The 22,484-nt window shown below is 40.0% G+C and overlaps 1 protein-coding gene and 1 pseudogene across 12 annotated transcripts in view; one reads left to right on the top strand and one right to left on the bottom strand.

Annotated features, from left to right (window-relative positions):
* Positions 1 to 22,484, top strand: part of ST6GALNAC3 (ST6 N-acetylgalactosaminide alpha-2,6-sialyltransferase 3) — a 602,379-nt gene that overhangs the window by 282,106 nt on the left and 297,789 nt on the right. The gene's annotated exons all lie outside the window — the stretch shown is intronic.
* Positions 17,313 to 18,626, bottom strand: LOC117313905 (solute carrier family 25 member 3 pseudogene; annotated as a pseudogene).

Genomic DNA, 22,484 nt, shown 5'->3' with positions numbered 1-22,484 from the left:
ATGTATGTAGAAGTGAGTTCCATGCTGGTGTATCGTAAGAGCTGAGTAGCTATCATTCTCCAGTGGTTCCGCAACTGTCTTAAGAGAGCTATAAACATTGTGAAGCAGGAGAAGTTATCAGTAGCAAATGTCTCTCCATTCCCTTGTTGGGGCCCTCCAGTCTCTTTCAGTTCTTTCTTCCAGCCTTCCTCTCTCTGTCACACACCACACCTGTCTGCCCTCCTAGGCCCTCGGGACCCTTGGCTCTGGTTTACAAGGGAACAGCTGATTAATCTGCAACCGATTGCTGCTGAACCCCAAGCTGACAGCTGCTGTGCCTGGAGCAGGCCAGCCCTCCTTACCGTGCATGGGTAAGTGTGGGTAAAGCAAGAAGACACCATCACCCTGCTTGTGGGCTCAGGTTTCCTCTCCCCCAGCGGTGAGAAGCAGACACTGCCCCTGTGGGCCTCTTTACCTATCCCGCTTTCCTGTTGCTGACTTTTTAAATCCCTTTTTGAATCCCTTTTCCTTAGAGTAAAAGCAGGAGAATGAAATAGTATAGAAGAACGAGAAAACAAGGCTAGAGAGCAGAGGTATAGAGAGAAGACAGAGTGCAGAGAGGAGAAGGGCGAGAGAAGGAGAAGGAGAAGGGAGCTAAGAGATGAACGAAAGAGCGAAGGAGAATAGAGGCAGTGGGTAAACAAGCCTGCTGGATGTTTATAAGCATATCTCATACCCACACAGAGGCTGTTAACAGCAAGGTCCATGAAAACCCTAGCAGGGTAGTGTCTCTACCTTGGAATATTATTTCTAACGCTAAAAGTAATAGCACAATAACATTCAGTAAACACAGTGCTAAGAGTTTTACGTCCATTATCTCCTCTGCATGTTCCTTTCAGCTGAAGACAAATCCTGTCATTCCTATGCTCAGAATTTTTCACTCATGCCCCATCTTAGAGTAAAAAGCAATATCTTTATGGGATCTGCTCCCATCCCCACCTCTCAGTAGGATCCACTTCCCACCCTCATCTCAGAAAGTATTTCCTCCTACTCGCTCCCTTGCTCCTTTCATTCCATCCGCATTGGCCTCCTTGCAATTCTTGTTCAAACTACCTGTCCTGCCTCAGGGCCTTTGCACTGGTTCTTACTTTTCCCCAAACAGTCTTTTCCCAGATGTCCTTATGCCTTTCTCTCTTGATTCCTTTAAGACTCTTCTTCCTTCCCTTCCTAAACAAAATTTCCTCCATCTCTTATAAAATGTCACAAAAGTTCCTCCATCTCTTATAAAATGTCCGCTCCCCATTGCCTTCCTGCTACTCATTTTCCTCACCTTGCTTTAGTTTTCTCTGTACTACTTATTATCCCCTGGCATATAATATTATTTTATATCAATTGTTGGTCTTTTGACTCTAGGCTATGAATACCAGGGCTATGTCAGCTTTCTTCTTGATTCATAGCAGACTTTGTTGGACAATATAATTTTCTTTGGCTTATTATTTACCATTGATTTTAGTCCAAACTCTATAAAGCTGATGTTAATGAATAGAAAACTATGGGATGCAAATCACTACTGTCCAACAGAGAAGCAAATGATTTCTAATAGTAGAGAACATTTTATCGGGTTTTATTGCTCTCTAGACCATTAGGCAGTTTTGTATATATATCTTAGAAATGTCTTCTAGCAATCTTTTCCCATCCATCTCTCCATCCATCCACCTGCCTATTGCCCTACCTACCTTCCTGTCAGTTTCTTGTATTTTCTTTTGAATTAGCTTTATTGCTTTCTGGTTCCTTCGTTAATGATTTTAACATATCTTTGACACAGGCCCCTTATGTATTTGTATGAGAATATTTACGTTTTTAACTTTGTGATATATATTAAAAAGAACAGAATAGAATGAGATGGAATGATAATATAATATAGTATGGTAATATTATATAGTATCGTTTCCTAGCAAGGAAATGGTGGTATCTAAGCTGTTTAAATCCTGGTGAACCCTAACAACTATCTAGTTCCCATGGTGCTACCCCCGATGAAGTTGACTATTTATATAGTAGGGTTTACTGTACTTTTGCTTACTAGATATGAGAAGGGTATATAATAGTGGTTAGGAACCAGGGTTCTGGTGTCAAGACTGCCTGTGTTCAAGTTCTTGCTTTGCCATTTATTAGCTTTGTGATTGTGATGGTTAATTTTGTGTATCAACTTGACTAGGCCATGGGACACTCACATATTTGGTTAAATATTATTTCTGGGTGTGTATATAGGATGTTTTTGGGTGAGGTTAACTTTTTTTTTTTTTTTTTTGCGGTACGTGGGCCTCTCACTGCTGTGGCCTCTCCCATTGCGGAGCACAGGCTCCGGACGCACAGGCTCAGTGGCCATGGCTCATGGGCCCAGCCGCTCCGCGGGCATGTGGGATCTTCCCGGACCGGGGCACGAACCCGTGTCCCCTGCATCGGCAGGCGGACTCTCAACCACTGTGCCACCAGGGAAGCCCGAGGTTAACAGTTTTAAATCAGTAGCCTGAGTAAAGCAGATCGCCGTCCCCAATATTGGTGAGCCTCACCCAATCCGTTGAAGGCCTGAATAGAATAAAAGAAATAATTCTTTGTCTGCCTGTCTTCAAGCTGGATTATTGGTCTTCTGCTGCCTTTGGATTTGGACTTGGACTAAAACACTAGAACAGTAGGATACTACTAGCTCTCCTGGGTCTCTAGCTTTCTAACTGTAGATCTTGGACTTCTCAGCCTCCATAATCATGTTAATCAATTCCTGATTTTAAAAAATCTTTTTATATATCTATCTCTATATCTCTAGATATATCTATCAATCTATCAGTTAATCTATCTAATCTGTCATCTATCAATATCTCTCTATTTATCTACTTATCCATCTATCCATCTGTCCATTCATCCATCTTATTGGCTGTGTTTCTCTGGAAAACCCATACTAATACAGTGTTCTTGGACAAGTTGCCTAACTATACCAAAAAAATAGGGCCATATTTGTATGTCTTATCTCAGAAGGCATTTTTAGAAGTAAATGAAGTTATATATATATAAAGTGTTGAGCATGGTGTCTGGTATGTGGTTTAACAAATATTAGTTATTATGGTATGTGCTTGATGTTTGTCTTAGAAACTTAATAAAGAAAATGAAAGTTTACAAATCTATTGACAGTGTTTAATTAATATTCTCTCTGCAAACTGTGGCAGCAATTGTATAATAAGACAGCTTTCTTCCTGTTTTTCCTAGAAGCCTATGAACTGGAAGCTCTGAAAACAAGTTTTTACTGTAAAGGATATTCTATTCTTAGAGAACCCTACAAAATAAAATCACCCATGCTGAATGCACTTGAAAAGTAGCTCCTGTCAGCCTGGAGGGGTGGGATAGGGAGGGTGGGAGGGAGGGAGACGCAAGAGGGAAGACATATGGGAACATATGTTTATGTATGACTGATTCACTTTGTTATAAAGCAGAAACTAACACACCATTGTAAAGCAATTATACCCCAATAAAGATGTTAAAAAAAAAAAAAAGAAAGAAAAGTAGCTCCTGTTATTTATTTTCTAACTTTCTATGCACTGTGTTATGGAAATAACTCATTATTTAGCACTGCCTGTCTAGTCTGTAGTTTTATTGTCTTGTGCACTTTTTGACCCTATTGATTTACCCTGAAAGTCTGATTTAGTGTGAGAGACCACCTGTGATTTTTGTACATTTCAGAATGTGGAAGTATCTTTCCCAGACACTTGTGCATTCTGATTCCCTTTGCACATGAGAGTGGATGTGGAAAGGCAGCGGAGCAGAGGCTGGCAAGCTTTCACAGGTGCTGTGCCAAGTCTCCATTCACTCTAATTTAAGGTTTCTGTGCTAGAAGAACCTCCTCTCCTCTAAACCACTGCAGACCGAGAACTTCCAAGACACAGGGAGGCTACAGAAATGGAAATTATCATTGAATGATAGATTTTTCTTGCTCAAGCAACAAGAACTTTGAAAAAGCTGATGCCAATTTTATGCAATCCAGGCAGAAGGATCATATATGTGATGAGGTGGTTGGTGGACAAGATTGGAGTTCTGGAATTTTTTAAGCTTTTCATGCAACATTTGTTATTTATGTAGCACATCTATATGCATGCACTGTGCATTCATTTAGTAATCCTATTGGGCCCCTATCTTTACATATGCCGTACTTAATTTTTTTTGAATAATAAGGAAGAAAATGTGTTTAAAGCACCTAGCATAGTGCCTGGCTAACAGTAGGTATTCAGTGATGAAAGCCAAGAGTTTTAATCTTCTCTTTAAAAATTCTACAAAGGTAATAAATGTACATAAAAAGAATCTAATAGTACACAAGAATTGAAATTCCCTGTGCTGCTTCTGTTCTTCCCCAGTCATGTTTTTTAAAGCCTCAGTTTAAAAAAAACTCAGTTCTTCCGATAGTTGCCTATATTCCTTCAAACAATATAGGTACCAGTGGTGCTGCATTCTCCACTGAACTCTTACAGAGAAATTCCCTGCTGGGCCAATCTAGATTCACCCAGTTCAGGGGCAAAGTTCCCTCTTACCCTTTTTCAGGTGGGGGTCTCACAAGTGTCCATGATTGTTGAACGCCAGACCCATTGTCCAGCAGGGGATGGATTGGTATGGAGTAGTCCACAGTTGAGGACAGCTCATGTTCCGAATCCTTTCTGTGCTACTTTACAGAGCTCTGTGGGAGCTGTTCTCTTTCAGTCCCTCCAGGATATCTTCCCTTTCTTTCTTCTGTGTTGCCCCTCACCTTCTCTCATACTTTTCTCCACATCCAGTCTTACTCAGCCTCTCCTAGAGGAAAAGCCCTGCCAACCTCTTAGTCTGTGGCTCTTTGAAACTTTGTTTTCCCCTTTGGTGTCGACTGGGGATAGGTATGGAAGGAGGAAAATAACTCTTGGGGTACAAATAAGACAAAAGAACTGGAGGGAAATGCACAGGGAACAACTAGATTAATATTTTGAGATAGAACCTTCCTGCCTTATTTTACCACTCCTCGACCTATCAACTTTAGACATTATTTATTGACTCCGCTCTATGAAAAGGGGGGATTTCACTCTTCCTTTCTCCCTACCTTTCTTCTCCTTCCCTTCCCAGAGTTTGATGGTTATGTTCATATTTTGCTTCTTCTGCTTATTTTCTTTTTAACTTTAAATACTAAACTTAGACTTTGATTTTTTGTTCCATCACCATTAGGCAGCCTGTCTTGCCTCCCCACCAAGATGAGCATATTAGCTCCCCTGCTCTTCTCTCCCCTTTTACATTGGCAAGGTTGCTAGTGTTCTGTTCCATAACCATATTTGAAGTTTCCAAGTTTTATATATAATTTGATTATAAAAGTTTTAAACTAATAAACAGGATTTGTATTATAGTATTGATTGGCAAAATTTGAAAATGGACTCTATATTAGAAAATATTACTTTCACTATTGAATTTCCTCATTTGTTAAATATATTGTGCTTAGAAAAGGAACCATCACTATACTCACAATATATATGCTGAAGGGTCATGAGGTCTGGAATGTATTTTCAAACACATAGCAAAAATATGTATATAGGGAAATATAGAATGATACATAGATGGATAAAGAGATAAAGTACATGTGGCAAAATTTTAACAACTGGTCATTCTAGGTACATAGGATATTCATGTTCATTCTCTTAGTCATGTAACTTTTATGTTGGTTTAAATTTTTTCAAAATAAAAATTTGAAGGAAAAAAACTAGTCCATTTCCAAATCCAGAAATTTGAACAAGTTTAAAATAGATGAATGTATTGAATGCTTACATCTCCCTCACAAGATTTACCAAGTACTGAATTTAAAAAGAGGTATTTTAAGCTTGAGGGTTTTTTGTTTTTTGTTTTTTGTTTTATTATTTTTTTTCACATCTTTATTGGAGTATAATTGCTTTACAATGGTGTGTTAATTTCTGCTTTACAACAAAATGAATCAGTTATATATATTCATATGTTCCCATATCTCTTCTCTCTTGCGTCTCCCTCCCTCCCACCCTCCCTATCCCACCCCTCCAGGCGATCACAAAGCACCGAGCTGATCTCCCTGTGCTATGCGGCTACTTCCCACTAACTATCTACCTTACGTTTGGTAGTGTATATATGTCCATGCCTCTCTAAGCTTGAGTTTTTTTAAGGTATTACTACTGAGAGTTAATAAGACTAAGAGAAAAACCATGAAAATGTTCTTTGAGTGACACATTTTAAAAGTATTCGTTTGAATCAGATTCTTCAGCTCAAGTGCAATTAATAGTCTAATAAAAGGATCATCAGTAAGACGGGTAAATGTAGGAATCATGTCTTAGATTTTTAAACCAAGACAGGTTGAAAATAAACACGTTTTCCAGCTTCTCAGATAAGCTTTCTATTATACCAGCTCTACGACATGGATTAAAATTATTGTTTTATCTCATCTAAAACATGAAATATTAGTGTCGTAAACTCTTTTAGTACTTACACTAATACAGGGGCTGACAGTTGTGAAGCAAACACTACATTACTGGAGCTTTCCTAAGCATTATTATTCTGATATATGATCATACTATTTTAAACACCACATCTCAAATTTCTGACACATTTTTCACTTTTATAGTTCTAAGGATTTGCAGCATCACATTCTTTTCTAACTCCTTACCCCTGTGACTAGGAAAAGTGTTAAACGAAGTACAAAAGTTCCAAGTGTAACTTAGTGCTGAGAAGTTAAGGTAGATTTTGTCCTGAATCATGCGTACTAATCAGCTTGTGAGAGTGGATTAATTTGCTAGAATTTCTTTGGATGTTCATGTCTATATTCATATGCGAGATTGGGCTACAGTCTTCTTCTTTGTGTATTAACTGTCAAGTTTTGGCATTAGGCTTGTGCTAGCTTTATAAAATGAATTGGAGAACTTTCTTTCTGTTCAGCTTGGAAACATATTATGTAGCATATCATTATGTGTGTTTTGAAGATTTCAAAGAATTTTTTTCCAAAGAAATGTATGGCCTAAATTTATCTTTGAAAACATTTCATTGATAACATTTTCTTTTCTTTCATGATTACCCATACTGTTTTTAAGTCCTTTTTGAGTTCATTAAAAAAATTTATACATCCCCAGAAAATTCCCTTTTTATCTAGACTTTCACATTTCTTAGTACAGAATGTATATAGTGTTCTATGATATGTTTAAAATCTGTTATATCTATGTTTTTATATAATTTTATAACTTCTGATTTGCTTTGCATTTTCTCTTTTTCTGTCTGTCTTAGATTTTCCATCTTTGCTCATTTTTTTCATTTTTTCTGACAAACAAGCTCTTAGATTTATTGATTTGTTCATTTTAGAATTCTTTTATTGCCAATTATATTTTTACAATTTTTTTTCAGAGTTCATGATGACAGGAGAATCACACACCCCAGTTTGCCTGGGACATTTTGGTGTTTGCCTACTGTCTCAATACAATTACCAATGACACCCTCTTTCCTCTCAAAAATATGTCAATTGGATAATAAATTATATGGTCATTCTAATGATGAGCGCATTACATAGTTTCCCCTAAGTACAACTTTAGCAGCAGCCTATAATTATAAAGTGTGCATTCTCAACCAGAGTGATGTTACATCCACAAGGGAGTGAAAATTGATTCTGGGGAGATTTGGGTGGGGCAAAAGTTCTTTGATATTATAATGGTTTGTGGCCATTCAAAGGGCCACAGTACATAGATAATATATAGTCTATCTGTGGTATTAAAATGTCATGGGGGTGGGACTGCAATTAGGAAAAAATTGTTTAAACAGGCTCTGTAGAGGGACAATAATGAAATGTTGAAAAACGCTGTTGTAATACTGTTTTAATACTTCCATTATTTTATTTCCTTTTTTGACTTACTAGTTACTCAGGTAATTTGTAACCAGTAAGTGATTATAGTTTATAATCACTTTATAAATTTGAAAGTGATTATAGTTTGTTTAAAAAATTGGTTAGTTTTTCAACACTGAAGTGCTCCTTCAAATGAAGGAAGTTGACTTCATTTGTGACATCAGTGTTGTCAACACAGTTGTTCGGTCTGTGTCCTTGGCTGACTTCACCTCTCACCAACATCTCACCCAGTTGACTACTTCCTCCTTTTTACAGCATGAATGCTACCAGCCTTGTAGATTCCCGGGAACTGACAGTGAAGCACTCATTGCAGTGCCTGTCTTCTGGTTTTTCCTCGACCTTGCTGGCTATTGTCAGACTTTGTTCGATAGCTTTTTCACCTCTGGCTGATTTCTAATAGCTGGAGTGCTAAAGAGCTTGAGCCTTGGGTCCTCTTTTCTTCTCTATCTATATTTTATTCCCAGGTGACCTTATCCATTCCATCGCTTGAAGTACCCTTGTATAACTTTATACCTCTATCCCTGATGCCTACCATGAGTTCCTTACTTGTATATTCATTGCCTGCTTGACACTTCCACGGGGCTGTGTATTAGTTATCTCAGGGCATGCTCAGAATCGCGTTTTCTGTTCAAATTTGTTCTCTTCCATTCCTCCCCATCTCAGTAAATGGCATGGTTATCCACCCAGTTTCCTAAGCCAGAAACCTAAGAGGCATCCTAGAGATTTCACTGCCTGTCTGCCCCTACATCCTATCTATCAGCATGCCAGCCAGCTATATTTCCAAACCTGTCCACTTCTCTTGATTTTCCCTGTGACTCTCTAATCTAAGACACCGCCAACTTCGTCACCTAGACTGGTCTTCTGCTTCTACTCTCATCCTCCAATTCCCATCCCAATCACCCATTCTCGAGAGCTGCCAAAGAGATTTTTTAAAAATTTAAACCAGATTACTTGGTGCCTCTCCTTAAAATCTTTATTGGTATTTTATTGAGGTCAAAATAAATGCCAACTCCCTATCATGGTCAATAAAGGAACCCATCCCACATCTTCTCTCTAGCCGCACTGGCCTCCTTCTTTTCTGCTTTTTTTTTTTTTTTTTTTTTTTTCCGGCTGTGCGCAGCTTGTGGGATCTTAGTTTCCCAACCAGGGATTGAACCGTGCCCCCTGCAGTGGAAGTGTGGAGTCTTAACCGCTGGACCACCAGGGAAATCCCCACACTGGCCTCCTTTTATCCCCAGAACATGCTGCACATATTTCTGTCAGGGGATTGCTTGCTGTTTCCTCTGCCTAGACACTGTTGAGGTCGTGGTCTTCACATGGCTAGCCATTCTTGTCTGAAAAATCTCAGCTCTGTCGTCACTTCCTTAGAGAGGCCTTCCCTTGTGGTACTACAACGAATGTTGGCCCCTCTCCTCTGTGACTATTAAGTTACCCTGTCCCAGTTTTTTTGTTTGTTTTGAACCAGAGTGATTATTGCAGAAATCTGGCCAAGGTTTTAGTTGGGTGGTTCCATCTAATTTGGGGCTGGGCAGGCAGGATAGAGGAAGGGGTAGCAAAAGGCCGCTGGGTGCAGACCTCAGAGCTGCAAGAGGGTATTGGGAGCCAGGCTGTAGGTGAAGGCTTTACTCTTGGGCCCCACTTTCAGGGCCTTCACAATGCTGGCATCTATCGCCATGGAGAACTTCTTGTGTCATTTACCTCAAAGAGTAGCAGCAGAGAATTATCTAGTAATAAGTCTGTCCCCTTCCCAAAGGCCCCATGGGGTCAGCTAGGATTTGAACATTGCCTTCCATATTGTGGGCTCATCCCCACTTTCCAGTCACAGAGAAATTGACCTTCAGACATGGACTTGGGCCTCCTTGGTCTTTCTAGCCCCGTTCTGCTCCACAAACCCCAGCAAGTGGATCTTGGGACATCCCAGGGTAGAGGCACCCTTCTCGTCTTTGTACAGATCTGCCAGGTTCACCTTGTTCCCACGCTCCTTTCAAGCAGCACCAATGTCAGGATGACATCTGCCACCTTGATAGGGGCTATGGCTACAGAGGTGCCACTGAAGCTGTGGGTCCTGCCAAGTGTTCACCTTCCACCTCCTTCTGGTAGCTGTCCTGCTCCTGCTGCTGTCCCTGATGTAGATTCACAGTGGCTGCCCCAGTGAGAACCAAACCACTTTGATTTCCTGTCCCAGGTTGCCTGGGCCTGCCAGCCCTGCCTACCCACCAGCCCACCATCTACCCTGTACAGTAGTCTTAGAGTTGATCTTAGTTTGGGGAATGGCTCCTTTTTTCCTGTTGGCCTTCCACTTCTGTCTTGTCATCTTCACAAAAGAGGGGACCTTGTTGCTGCATGTACAACTCATCTTCAATAGCTAGAGCAGCCCCTGCCCCTCAGTGGGTATTTGTTGTGTATTACATGGAATGAATTTTTGGCTTAATTCTCATAGATCCAAATGATGGAACTTCAATTATTAAATGCCAAGGGTGTGCCGCATTTAGAGGATGATGGATTTGTCACTTTAAAAATCAAAGCAGTTTTTATTTATGTGAAATTTTATGGAATTTGGTGAGGTGTGTACCTATGTGGCTGGGTATATAGAGGAGAGGTTTCTTTTTTATTTCCTTCCAAATGATTAGTTATGCTTTGCAAGTATTGCTCCAGAACTTCTACGAATGTTGGTTTGGGGGAAGTAGACAGTACTGACAATTCTACATTTATCTATATTTAGCTATCAGGTTGGTTATTTACTCCTTGCATTTCTTCTTTTTTTTTTTTTAAATGGTCCTAAAACAAAGCAAACCAAAACAAACCAAACATTTTTGTAGACTCTAATTGAGATAAGAAGGGAAATTTTGAGGTTAAAAAATATAAATTATTTGAAATACTCTTTGGATGCAGAGGCTGACTTTATGTACTAAAACAGCATTTAAGAGGTATCTATGAATTTAATATAATTTGATGTATTTAGCATCTCATCGGGGTGATTAGAATTGCCTATGCTTTAGTCGTTCCAAAACACTCACGTGGTTTCTTTTTTGCTTAAACTCAAAGTGACTTGCATTGATATAAAAAAATCCCCGTCGCTCCTCAATTAATTTCTTCTTTCCGTGGAGACTGCAAGCTGTCAGAATTTCTTTAAAATGACCCATGAGCTTATATTCAAGGAGCTTTAAACCAGTGATCAGTCTTTTAAAGCAACCTTTTATTTATTTTTTTCTAATTGGAGAGTAATGTATATTCATTATAAAGAAATAAAGTAGAAAATATGCATATCCCCACCAAAGAAAATGTCCATTTTAGTGTATTTCCTTTCAGTCCTTTTTCTGATATATGACCTTTTTCTCTTTCACTTTGAGCTATGCATTGTGATTTCCCTTTGTGATAAAGAGGATAAATCTGCTAGCTCCTTTCCTTTTATAGACTGCCACTTTCTCCACCAACCAAGAAAAAGGGTATTCTGGATTTCGCTTGGTTTGCAGCAATTTATGCTAGAAGAACTATAAAATGTAGAATCTGTAATCTGAATTTGGCCCACTCTGTATGAGAAAAAATAGCTTCCACCACAGGCAGAGAGAAAACTTTACGTATCACCCAGAGAGCCAGTGCTTTTGATACATATTTCATGATCACAGCTGAGGCTTTTCCAAGCTCAGAGTGCATATCATTCATTCACTCTTTTAAACTACAAGATTATTTTTGGCCCTTTGTGTTGGCACGCAGGACTTCCTGATCTGCATGAACTATTTATCAAGTCAAGGTTTAATCTATCAAAGTCAGAATTTCTTTGTTCTGCCTCTCTCTGTCTCGCCTTCCCATATGGTATTGTCTCATAAGTGTATACTTTTGGCTTAAAGAAGGTTATTTGGAATGCAAGGATTTATCACATTTCTCTGCTTTTTCAAAATAATATATTATGGTGCAAAGTAATATTTTATAGGAAACAATAATAATACTGTTAATCAGTTTCTAGAACATTAATCTCCAAACCTCCTTCTTTGCTGGTATCCCTGGTTCTGTTTTTGCCAGTAGCTCCTACTTTTCCTACTTACTTAGTCTGAAAACTTGAATTATCTTTGATTTCTTTCTCTCACCTTTTCTAAGCATTTATTGAATTGTCAAATACTTTGGACTCTCTACCTCCCGGATATTTTTTGAGTCCACCCTTCATCACTTTTGTTTACTGCACTCTTGACGCTGTCTGCTATCTTCTAAGAAGAAAGCCAGTCTGTTTAGAGTGCTTTTGATGGGATCTAGATATAAGCGCCAAAACAAATTAGGTAGTGCGTTCAATAACACGGAGTGCTTGCCGTTTGCCAAACCCTCTTCTAAGCTCCGGAGATACAGCATTGAACAACAGAGTAAAAAAACAAAAAATTACCTCACAGAGTTTACATTCTAGTGGGAAACGGGAGAGAGACCAAAAAAAAACAGCATAAGTAAGTGAAATATAGTGTGTGGTTGTTGTTAAGTGTTATGAAGAAAAGTAAAGCAATGAAGGGACATAAGGAGAGCTGGGGTGGACGAGGAAGTTATTAGATATAAAGCAGGTAATGGAGATGATAATGAAAGTGAATTAAAAATTAAAGGAGTATCATGAAAAAAAGAATACAGCAAAAGGCATTCTAGTTCTTTTAACTTTTTCTTGAATCTCCTAGTCTTGATACCAATCCATAGTGGTAATCTATGCCTGAGCATAATTCCATAAAAACTGTTACAATAGCCACAAACAATTCTCCCTCTCTCTGAGCCATCCCTGTACCAGGTCAGTACTTTCAGTGAAACCTTACTGAGATCCAAATATAATAATTGTACTGTCAATAAATAAGGAACGAGGGAAGGAAGAAAGCAAGGAAGGGAGGGAGGGAGGGAGGAAAGAATTCTGTTTGAGGGAAAGCACTAAGGTTGTTCCAAAGAGGCATGCCCACAGTACGTAACTCAAGGGACATAAAATGGGACTTCCGGGATGAGACACAAATGGGAACCATGAATAACATTTAGTGAACTCTTACTGCCAATAAGAAACAGTCTAAAATTTTTAGCCAAATAATCATAGCCCTCCACCAACTAATTTTCCCACCTTTTCCCCTAGTGCTCCTATGCACACTCCCCAACACCAGTCTTCTGATTTCCTTCCCTGCTGCCTTTATTTTTTGGGTTTTTAAATTTTGTTTTGTTTTCCTAGCTGGAAGACCTTTTCCCACCATCTCATCAGTGTCTAAATTCTATTCACCCTACTGGACTCAGCTCAGATGTTTCCTTTTCTATAAAAACTTAATGAAAATAATGACCACCTCTTCTGAATGTTAATAACAGACTCTTTTGGGGGCACTTTGCATTGTATTTACTTATATATGAGTGTGCCTCCACATGTCTGTTGGACTGAAAGCTCTTTGAGAATGATCTTCTGCTCTGACTAATCTTGTATCTTCCCCCATGACCAGCAAGTGTGTAGCAGGGATGAGGGAATAATAAACAAAAGTGCTCTGTGGCATATCCATAATAGAGTGACTTTATATGAAGGCGCTGGAAATGGGAATGTTGTGACATGCTTAATAGATGAAAGACATGAGATGTTTAGGTTGGAGAGGAGAAAAGTAATGACAGATAAGTTTTTAAATTCTTCTTCTTCTTCCTTCCTCTTTTCTTCTTCCTCTTCTTTTTTTTTCAGTCTTTTTCTTAGCTGAACTACTGGCAAAATTTATTGGCGTTTACCACCCCTAATTTTTGAAACATTTTCTCCCTTCCATATCCGTGATGTGAATTGATCCTTTTCATCTCTTTTGCTGACTTCTCTTCTATCCGGTGTTTAAATGTTGCAGTTTAAGCTCAGTATCTTAGGTACTTTCTTCTCCTCATTTTTGACTTACTGATGTTTATGGCTTCAGTTACAATCTACATGGTGGAGATTCATTGTACATCCACCGTGGACAAGGCTTCCGATCCCCCAACTGCCCACTCAACATTTCCTTCAAGATGCCTCAGGGGCTTCTCAGACCCAACATGGACAAGCAGAACTCATAAGCCTTTTCTGCTCTTTCCAATTTTAACCAATGGCATTAACGGCCTTCCATGTACCCAGGCCAGAATTCTAGAAATTATCTCTGGCATTCCCTTCTCCCTGATTCGTCATAACCGATCCACTTCCAAGCACTCATTTTTTACCACCTAATATATCTGGAACTCACTTAGACCATTTCCAAGCTAGAGAACACCATCATCTCTTGCCTGAACCTCTTCAATAGCTTCAAACTGGGCTTCTCACATCCACATTTGCCTCTTCCCCTTTGTTTTCTGGTTCTCTGCAGTTACCAGGGTGATTTTTTAAAATCAGCTGGGTGAGACTCCTGTGCCTTCCCCACACTCTGTGGGCATGGCTGGGTAGGGCCCACAGGGCCCTGCTTTGTCTGGCCCTCCCTGCCACTCCAGCCTCATCTCACGCCAGGCTCCCCTCACCTTCCTTTAGTCTATCCTTTAAGCATGGAGGACAAGCTGCTCCCTCTCTCAGGGATGCCTTTCTCTCCCTTCTTCAAATACCTAACCTTCAGCTATTTCACTTCTCAGATCAGTCATCACTTCCTTGAGGAAGCATCCTCTCATCTCCCTCATTAGCTCAAATCCACTATTAGAATCTCTTATAGCACCATGTTATGAAAACACATATTGCTATTATAATTTTACATTTATTGTTGATGATATCTGGGAGGGGGATGGGGAGAAAGAGTGTTCCAAGAAGTAAAACGAGAGAACCTAGGGGCCAGATTAAGAAGCATTTAGGAGGGCTTCCCTGGTGGCGCAGTGGTTGAGAGTCTGCCTGCCAATGCAGGGGACACGGGTTCGTGTCCCGGTCCGGGAGGATCCCACATGCCGCGGAGCGGCTGGGCCCGTGAGCCATGGCCGCTGAGCCTGCGTGTCTAGAGCCTGTGCTCCGCGATGGGAGAGGCCACAACACACGTGAGAGGCCCGCATACCGGAAAAAATAAATAAATAAATAAAAATAAAAAGAAGCATTTAGTAAACCAGGGATTTTATCCTACAGGCAGTGGGGACCCATTAGATCATTTGAAGAAGAAATGACAGGATCATATTTACATCTTATGAGTGTTTTGAGTTGAATTATGTCCTCTCTGCCCACCCCAGAAAGTAGAATCAACTAGGACAGGTGAGAGATGGGCTTGGATTGTTGAGAGAGGAGAAGAAAGGCTTGAGAAATGATGGAGGATTTCAAGTCCCATTTATTAGCTGATGACTCCCAAATACACACCTTTAGCTAAGACCTCTCTCCAGTCTTCCAGATTCTCATATCCAAATGCCAAGTCAGCTCCACTTGGATTTTCCACATCCACTTTGATGATGTTTGATTAAATGAATTAATTAAATTACTAATAATTAATAAGGGTTACCATATAGATAAATAACCCATCCCTCCAAATAACTATATGCTAAAGGGAGACATACATTCAAGAGTTTTTAATCAACCAGAACTTCTCAAGATGAAATGGATGCTCCTGGGAGGTAGATTTTTTTTTTTTTTTTTTTTTTACGGTACACGGGCCTCTCACTGTTGTGGCCTCTCCCGTTGCAGAGCACAGGCTCCGGATGCACAGGCTCAGCGGCCATGGCTCACGGGCCCAGCCGCTCCGCGGCATGTGGGATCTTCCCGGACCGGGGCACGAACCCGTGTCCCCTGCATCGGCAGGCGAACTCTCAACCACTGTGCCACTAGGGAAGCCCTGGGAGGTAGACTTTTATCTCTGATGTCTTTTATCAGAGTCTAGATGACCATAAGTCTATGACTTCAGTCTATTTTTTTCTCTCTTTTGCATTCTTATAGCCCTTTGTTTATGGTTCTTTTATTATTCTCTCTACGTTTTAATTATATATAGAGGCCTAGCTAAATTCCTCATTTTGTTATAAGAGCTCTAAGAGCCCAGACTATTCTTTGTTTATTTTACCAGTGTAGCCTAACACTAAGCAGTATAACTTAATAACTGCTGCTCTGTTGAGAATGAACAAATTTGGGCCCTGATTTCAAATATTCTCTACCTCAGCCATTTCTTTCAATAGTTTAATAATAAATATACTTGTTTATTTCCTTACTTAATAATAAAAATACAAAGTGTTGAGATGAAATATTTCTGGTGGCTAATCAATATTCCTGTTTTCAGTTATCCATGCTAGATTATATTATGTGTTAATTTAAAAAAAATTTTAATTTTATTTATTTGTTTATACAGCAGGTTCTTATTAGTTATCTATTTTATACATATTAGAGTATATATGTCAGTCCCAATCTCCCAGTTCATCACACCCCCCCACCCCCCAATATTATGCATTAATTTGATTCCATGCTTTGCAGTATATGGTATGTGTATTCTGCAAAGGCATAATTGCTTGTGTTCATACATAATAAGTAGGCTGGGGAATTTGCCTAATGGTATACCTTAGTTATTAACAGTGATTGTCAAGTGTACATTTCAAGTTTAGAACCTCATTGGCCTTCTGGTGGTAGCATCGCAATTTCAAGGAAAATTTAAACCTTTCCTTTCGTGTACTCCTGTTCATTTAATCCTGTCAAAATAGGAGATTTTGTGTCTCAGAAAAAAGAGCTAGAGGCTAATTAAAGGGCTGATGGCAAGGGTTTCACGGCCCTCTGATTTCTCTGCAAATGAGTGATGAATTAAATGTAAGTGAGTCAGAAACGTATCTTAGGGTTTGCTTTTGGTTTTGTTTTTTCAAATTGTGGTAAAAAGTACATAACGTGGGCTTCCCTGGTGGCGCAGTGGTTGGGAGTCCGCCTGCCGATTCAGGGGACACGGGTTCGTGCCCCGGTCCGAGAAGATCCCACATGCCGCGGAGTGGCTGGGCCCGTGGGCCATGGCCGCTGAGCCTGCGCGTCCGGAGCCTGTGCTCCGCAACGGAAGAGACCACAGCAGTGAGAGGCCCGCATACTGAAAAAAAAAAAAAAAAACAAAAAAAAACGTAAAATTTACCACTTTAACCATTTTTAAGTGTACAGTTTCGTTAGTGTTAGGTACATTCACATTATTCTGCAACAGATCTCCAGAACTTTTTCATCTTGTAAAACTGAAACTGTATATCAGTTAAACAACTCCCCATTCTCCCCTCCCCCATTCCCTGCTAACCACCATTCTTCTTTCCTTTTGTATGATTTGACTGTTTTAGATATCTCTATAAATAGAATCATACAGTATTTGTTTTTTTGTGGCTGGCTTATTTAACTTAACATAATGTTTTCCATGTTCATCCACGTTGTAGTATGTGACAGTATTTCCTTCCCTTTAAAGGCTGAATAATATTCCAGTGTATGCATATACCACATTCTGTTTATCCATTCATCTGTTAATGGATTTTTGGATTGCTTCCACCTCTTGGCTACTGTGATTTTTTTTTTTTTTTTTTTTTTTTTTTTTTTAACCATGAACAGTTGGGTTTATTTCAACAGTAAGTTTGAAACTCTTGCTTCTGGCAAGAGTACTACAGTAATTATATTAGGAATAGGTAATTTCCTACACTGTCAGATATATAAAAGTTCCTTCTGCATTTTCCTCAACACTGATCAACAAGCAGATTCAGTCCACATCTGCTTTCATCTACTCAGTGTACCCAAGCTTCTTCTTCAGAGATTCTGGCATCTCAGGGGGAGGAGGGCGAGGGAGCCTGAAGTAGACCTTCACGGAGTCATAGATGAACCACTGCAGTGCAGTCAGAGTGCCAATCATGATGATACGGGCAAAGAGTCCCTTCCATACACCTCTAAATCCAAGTCTCTGGAGGACCAGAGACGCACTGCTACCCTTCTCTTTATTCAACACAGACACCACAGAATCAGCAGGGTGAGAAACAATGGCACAGAAGACTCCAGCTATGTAACCTGCCACAAATGTGACAACCAGCTGCTCTGGCTTTGAACATTCACTCCGGGGCTTGGGAACCACAAACTTGTACAATGCTTCAACAGTACGTTCAAAGCAGGCGAACTTCATCATGGTGTATGGTATCTGTCTCATCCAGAGAGGAGCAACCCCCTTGTAGAATGCCTTTATGCCTTCTTCCTTATACATTTTGGGAGCTGCATCCCTCAAAGTGTTAGCATATCCTGGTTGGGTTTGAATTCGAACCTTAGCAGCTTCCATAGGAGCCAGAGCAATGTCAGCAAAGAATTCAGCACTGGCAGAGGCAGCCAAATATAGTGATGTGCGCCAGAGATAGGCATTCTCCTCTCCAAGCATGTTGCTATACAAAACTTTGAAGACTTCATAAAAGCCAAATTTGCAGAGCCCTTGCATAGAGTAGCCAATGAAAGTCGGAGCCCATCCTTTGGCCAAACCACGAACACCATCTTCTTTGAGTGTAACTGAGAATCCATTAAATATGCCCTTGTACTTTTGTGGGTCCACCTGCATACGGCATTTCACTAAATCCAGAGGAACAACAGCAGTGTGTGTCAGACCACAACTTAAGACCCCACCAAAGCCACACAGTGCGTAAAACTTCGCAGAGCCATATTCACAACTGTACTCTTCCACAGAGGCGGCTGCCAGCTTGCGGGAGCGACGGGGTGGGCCCGGGGTCCCGGCGGGGTTGCTGCGGGGGCCCGCGAGACCATCTTGCACCAACTGCAGGTGGGGTGCGTTGAAGGGGTTCGCCCGCGCCAAGTGCGCCACGGACGAGAACATCTTTTCCCTAAGATGGCGAACACACCACCGCTCCCTCGGAAAGGCTGGGGCTCACAGCGTGTGATATTTTTAAACTAAGTATATTTGAAAATATAAAGTTCTTACATTAGACATGCTGTCAATTTTCTCTTTATAAAAATGAAGGAAGAATATTTTAATACACTTGAAAAATTCTCAAAAATCTTCATCATTTAAGTCTCCTTATTCTAGATTGTTTTTCTCTGACAATAATGGTACCAAAATATTTCTGTAATCAGAAAAATATTGTGAAACTCAGTGCAAGGAACATTTAAAACTCCAAAAACAGATATTGGATGTTTTGACAGATAAGTGAATAGACTCTGGAAATGAATGACTCTTGACCTCCTGAAGGATCAAGGAAACTTGGGACAGAATTATTAAGAAAAACCCATCCCTTTTAAAAACTCTTTTAAAAATTAAATTCTTTTCCACAGTTACTGAAGATAAAGCTATTATTTTTGTTTTAACAAGATAATGTGTAGAATTTTCTGTGATAACTTAAATAATTTCAGGACCTAGAGTCTATGGCTCTGAGGTTTGTGCCAGTGAAGATCAATGTGTCGTCCACATAATTAAGATGCTTTCGAAGAAGAATTCACAAGAACTTTGAGTATGTTTGTAAAAGTAGGTCCTAGAATTCTTTTAAAATAATGACAAGCATAGTCTTTCCATTCTTTCACATTCTTAAAACTGATAAACTAACAGAGCCATGTACATTGTCTCTAATTTTCTGAGGATTAGGTTTATTAGTTTAATTCATGATTATCGTTCTTGTGTCAACTACATGGATGTATGGATCTGTAAATATAATCTTCCACTTTCATTTGCTTTTTCTCTCTCCTTCAAGTCCTTATATTATCCACAATCCCTGGTAAAACATATGTGTTAGGTGTGAAATTACAGAATTGCCAGCCTCAGAAAAAGCTATTGCCTTACTACATCAGACTGATTCCCTCCTGTTTCTCTTTTCACATTGGATGGTTTCTTTAATCAGATTTAACTTCTTGAATTTCTTTTTCTCTAAGCTGATTCTTAATACATTTCAGAATTCCTTTCAATGCATTCAGAATGCATTGTTTTCTTTATAAATCAATTTGTGCATGAAATATTCAATTTTTAACCCAGCTTAATTTTGTCCAATGCACTATTTGTTTTGCTTTCAAAGCAGGAAAGAAATCTGTGAATTCAAGTCCATGGATCTCCTTTTGAAAACCCAGTCTGATTAGCCTCTCCAAATTCTTTTTCCCTGACTTTTAATTCAGCTTCTAAAATGAAGTATCTACTGTTTATACTGTCAGACATTTAGACATTTGAAGACATTTGTAACTAGATCTTAAGTGCAAAAAATGCACACAGTCAGTTCTACTTGATTCCTGAGTTTGTTGAAGCAACACCTGTGAGTTTTTTTCCCCTCCATGGATTATCTACTTCCCGAAAGAAGTAAATGATAAGAATACGAATAAATGTAAGGACACAGGTTGCAAAATGAATGCCTTGTACCATGATCTTTCTCCCATTTTGAACATCTTCATTGAGGAGCTCTAGGTCTTTCCCTACTTGGTTTGATTTCTTCTGTGTGATTGTGGGTATAAAATGATTAAACAGAAAGTCCCCACCCAACAAATATCCAGGTGCCCCTGATATCATCACTTGAAATCAATCAAGAAATGACTTTTTCTTCTGGGTAAAAACTGCCTCCTATTTCCCTGGTCTGACAGAAAATACAGGTGCTGAAAACTATAGCCGATAAATAGTGCCGTTGCTAGGCATAAGATTTGGAAGCCAGCACTTTGCAAGGAAAATTGGAATAAACAAAGCTCCATAGAAATATGGTTCATTAAATCTTTATTATAGACGAGAGATTGAGAAGTCTTTAGAGTAAATATTAAAAATTCTGACGTAAAGAAATGTCCATTCTAGCAGATCAGTATTGGAAAATGGCAGTGTAGGACTCTGAGGCAGAGAGTCAGTGGGATTGCAAAATCTAGACAAAATAAAGCAGAACAAGATATAAACTCCAACCAGAAAAGAGAATATTCTCTAAGCAACCCCTGGCTAATTCCTCAGTGTGAGGGAAATGGTGGTTGATATCAGAAACATATGGCTCATTATTCATGTAATTATGCTTGTTAACTAAAGAGTGACCCATATATAAAACTTCCCTTTCATAGCATTGATTCAATCATTATTGGTTTTTCCTTTTCATTAATACATTAAATAAATATATACTGAGGACCCACAAATGTTTCAGGCACTGACCTACAATGGGAGAAGGGTACAGCGTTGCCCTCAGGGATCTTACAGGAATGAGGCAGATGACGGGAAAGAACCACCACTGTACGGTAAGTGCGCAGTGCACTATGGAAACAGGAAGTGGGGATATTTACCTGAATCCTTGTAGGCAATGGAAATAAATGTAACTACAAACAAAGGATGGTAAGATTATAGGAGAGTAAGGGAGAAGGTTCCAGGCAGAAACATGCACTAAATTTTGAATGGGGCAAAAGTTCCGTGAAGCTTTTGTTGTCATTCTAAAACCCCAAAGTAAAGGTTTTCTGTTCATATATTACTGATACCTCTCTGAACCAGATGAATATCAACTGTGATTTCAGTCAAGACCTGACAGTGTGGCCACACTGGGTGTGCCACCTGCCTTCAGCGTTTCATCTTAAGAGGGCTTGTCGTGTAGTTTGTCAGATAGTGTGTTTATTCTGCGTGTTGCTGGCAATTTGAGGCTATAATCTAGAAACACAGTTTTTGGTCCCAGCAGCACGTAATGAGTTACTGCCTCCCAGCAACCTGGATAAAAATATGTCCTATGGGGCTTCCCTGGTGGTGCAGTGGTTGAGAGTCCGCCTACCGATGCAGGGGACATGGGTTCGTGCCCTGGTCCGGGAAGATCCCACATGCCGCGGAGCGGCTGGGCCCGTGAGCCATGGCCGCTGAGCCTGCGCATCCGGAGCCTGTGCTCTGCAACGGGAGAGGCCACAACAGTGAGAGGCCCACGTACTGCAAAAAAAAAAAAAAAAAAAAAAAAAAAAATGTCCTATGAAAAGGCTCCACGAAGCACCAATGTAAAAACATACCACAAAGCACCTCTTCCTTTCATAGTGCCACAGGGGCTATTGCTTTGAGTTTGACTTGTAACCTGAATGGAAAAGTGTACCCGTCGACTCATTCCGTTTTGCTTTATACTTCTGTCCAATCCAACACCAGAAAAATGCTGAAGGAAATTCACTGGGAGAGAGCTCACCACTTTGCCACTTGCCCTGTTATGTTCTAGAATGTTTTTTTCTGCAAAGGTCCAGATAGTAAATATTAGTCTGTGCGGACCATACAGGCTCTGTCACAACTACTCAACTCTACCATTTGTAGCACAAAACCAGCTATAGACAGTATGAAAGTGAATGTTCCAATAAAACTTGATTTACGAAAACAGGCAGTGGCCTGTGGCTCACACTTTGCCGGCCCCGCTTATAACAGTTCTGTATGGAGCGGCACCCGGACCCTCGCCCACACTATTGCCGTGGCTTAGAATGCTGCTCACCCCTGTCTCTGCCCAGCTAGATTGCAGTTATTCTTCAGCTCCTCAGCATAGAAGTCATTCCTTCAAGGATGAAGCCCTCACCGGTACCCCAAATCCACATGGTGTGCCCTCATGTGCTCCCCCAGCTCTGCATACCTTTCCCTCCAGAGCACTGACTGATTTCTAGTTGTCTGGGGACTTGTCTCTTCACTCCAGTCCACTGCAGACTGTGAGCTCCGTAAGGGCAGAAACTGGTCCGTTTTACGCTGCCTTGAATCCCTAGCATGTAACACACAATGCCTGGGACATAGGAGGGGCTTAATAAGTATTTGTTTAATGCTTAAGGAATGAAATTATTTATTCC

This window comes from Tursiops truncatus, chromosome 1 (assembly GCF_011762595.2).
Source record: "Tursiops truncatus isolate mTurTru1 chromosome 1, mTurTru1.mat.Y, whole genome shotgun sequence".
Lineage (NCBI taxonomy): Eukaryota > Metazoa > Chordata > Mammalia > Artiodactyla > Delphinidae > Tursiops > Tursiops truncatus.
Note: the sequence above shows the minus strand (reverse complement) of the source record. Positions and strands in the feature narration are given on the sequence as shown.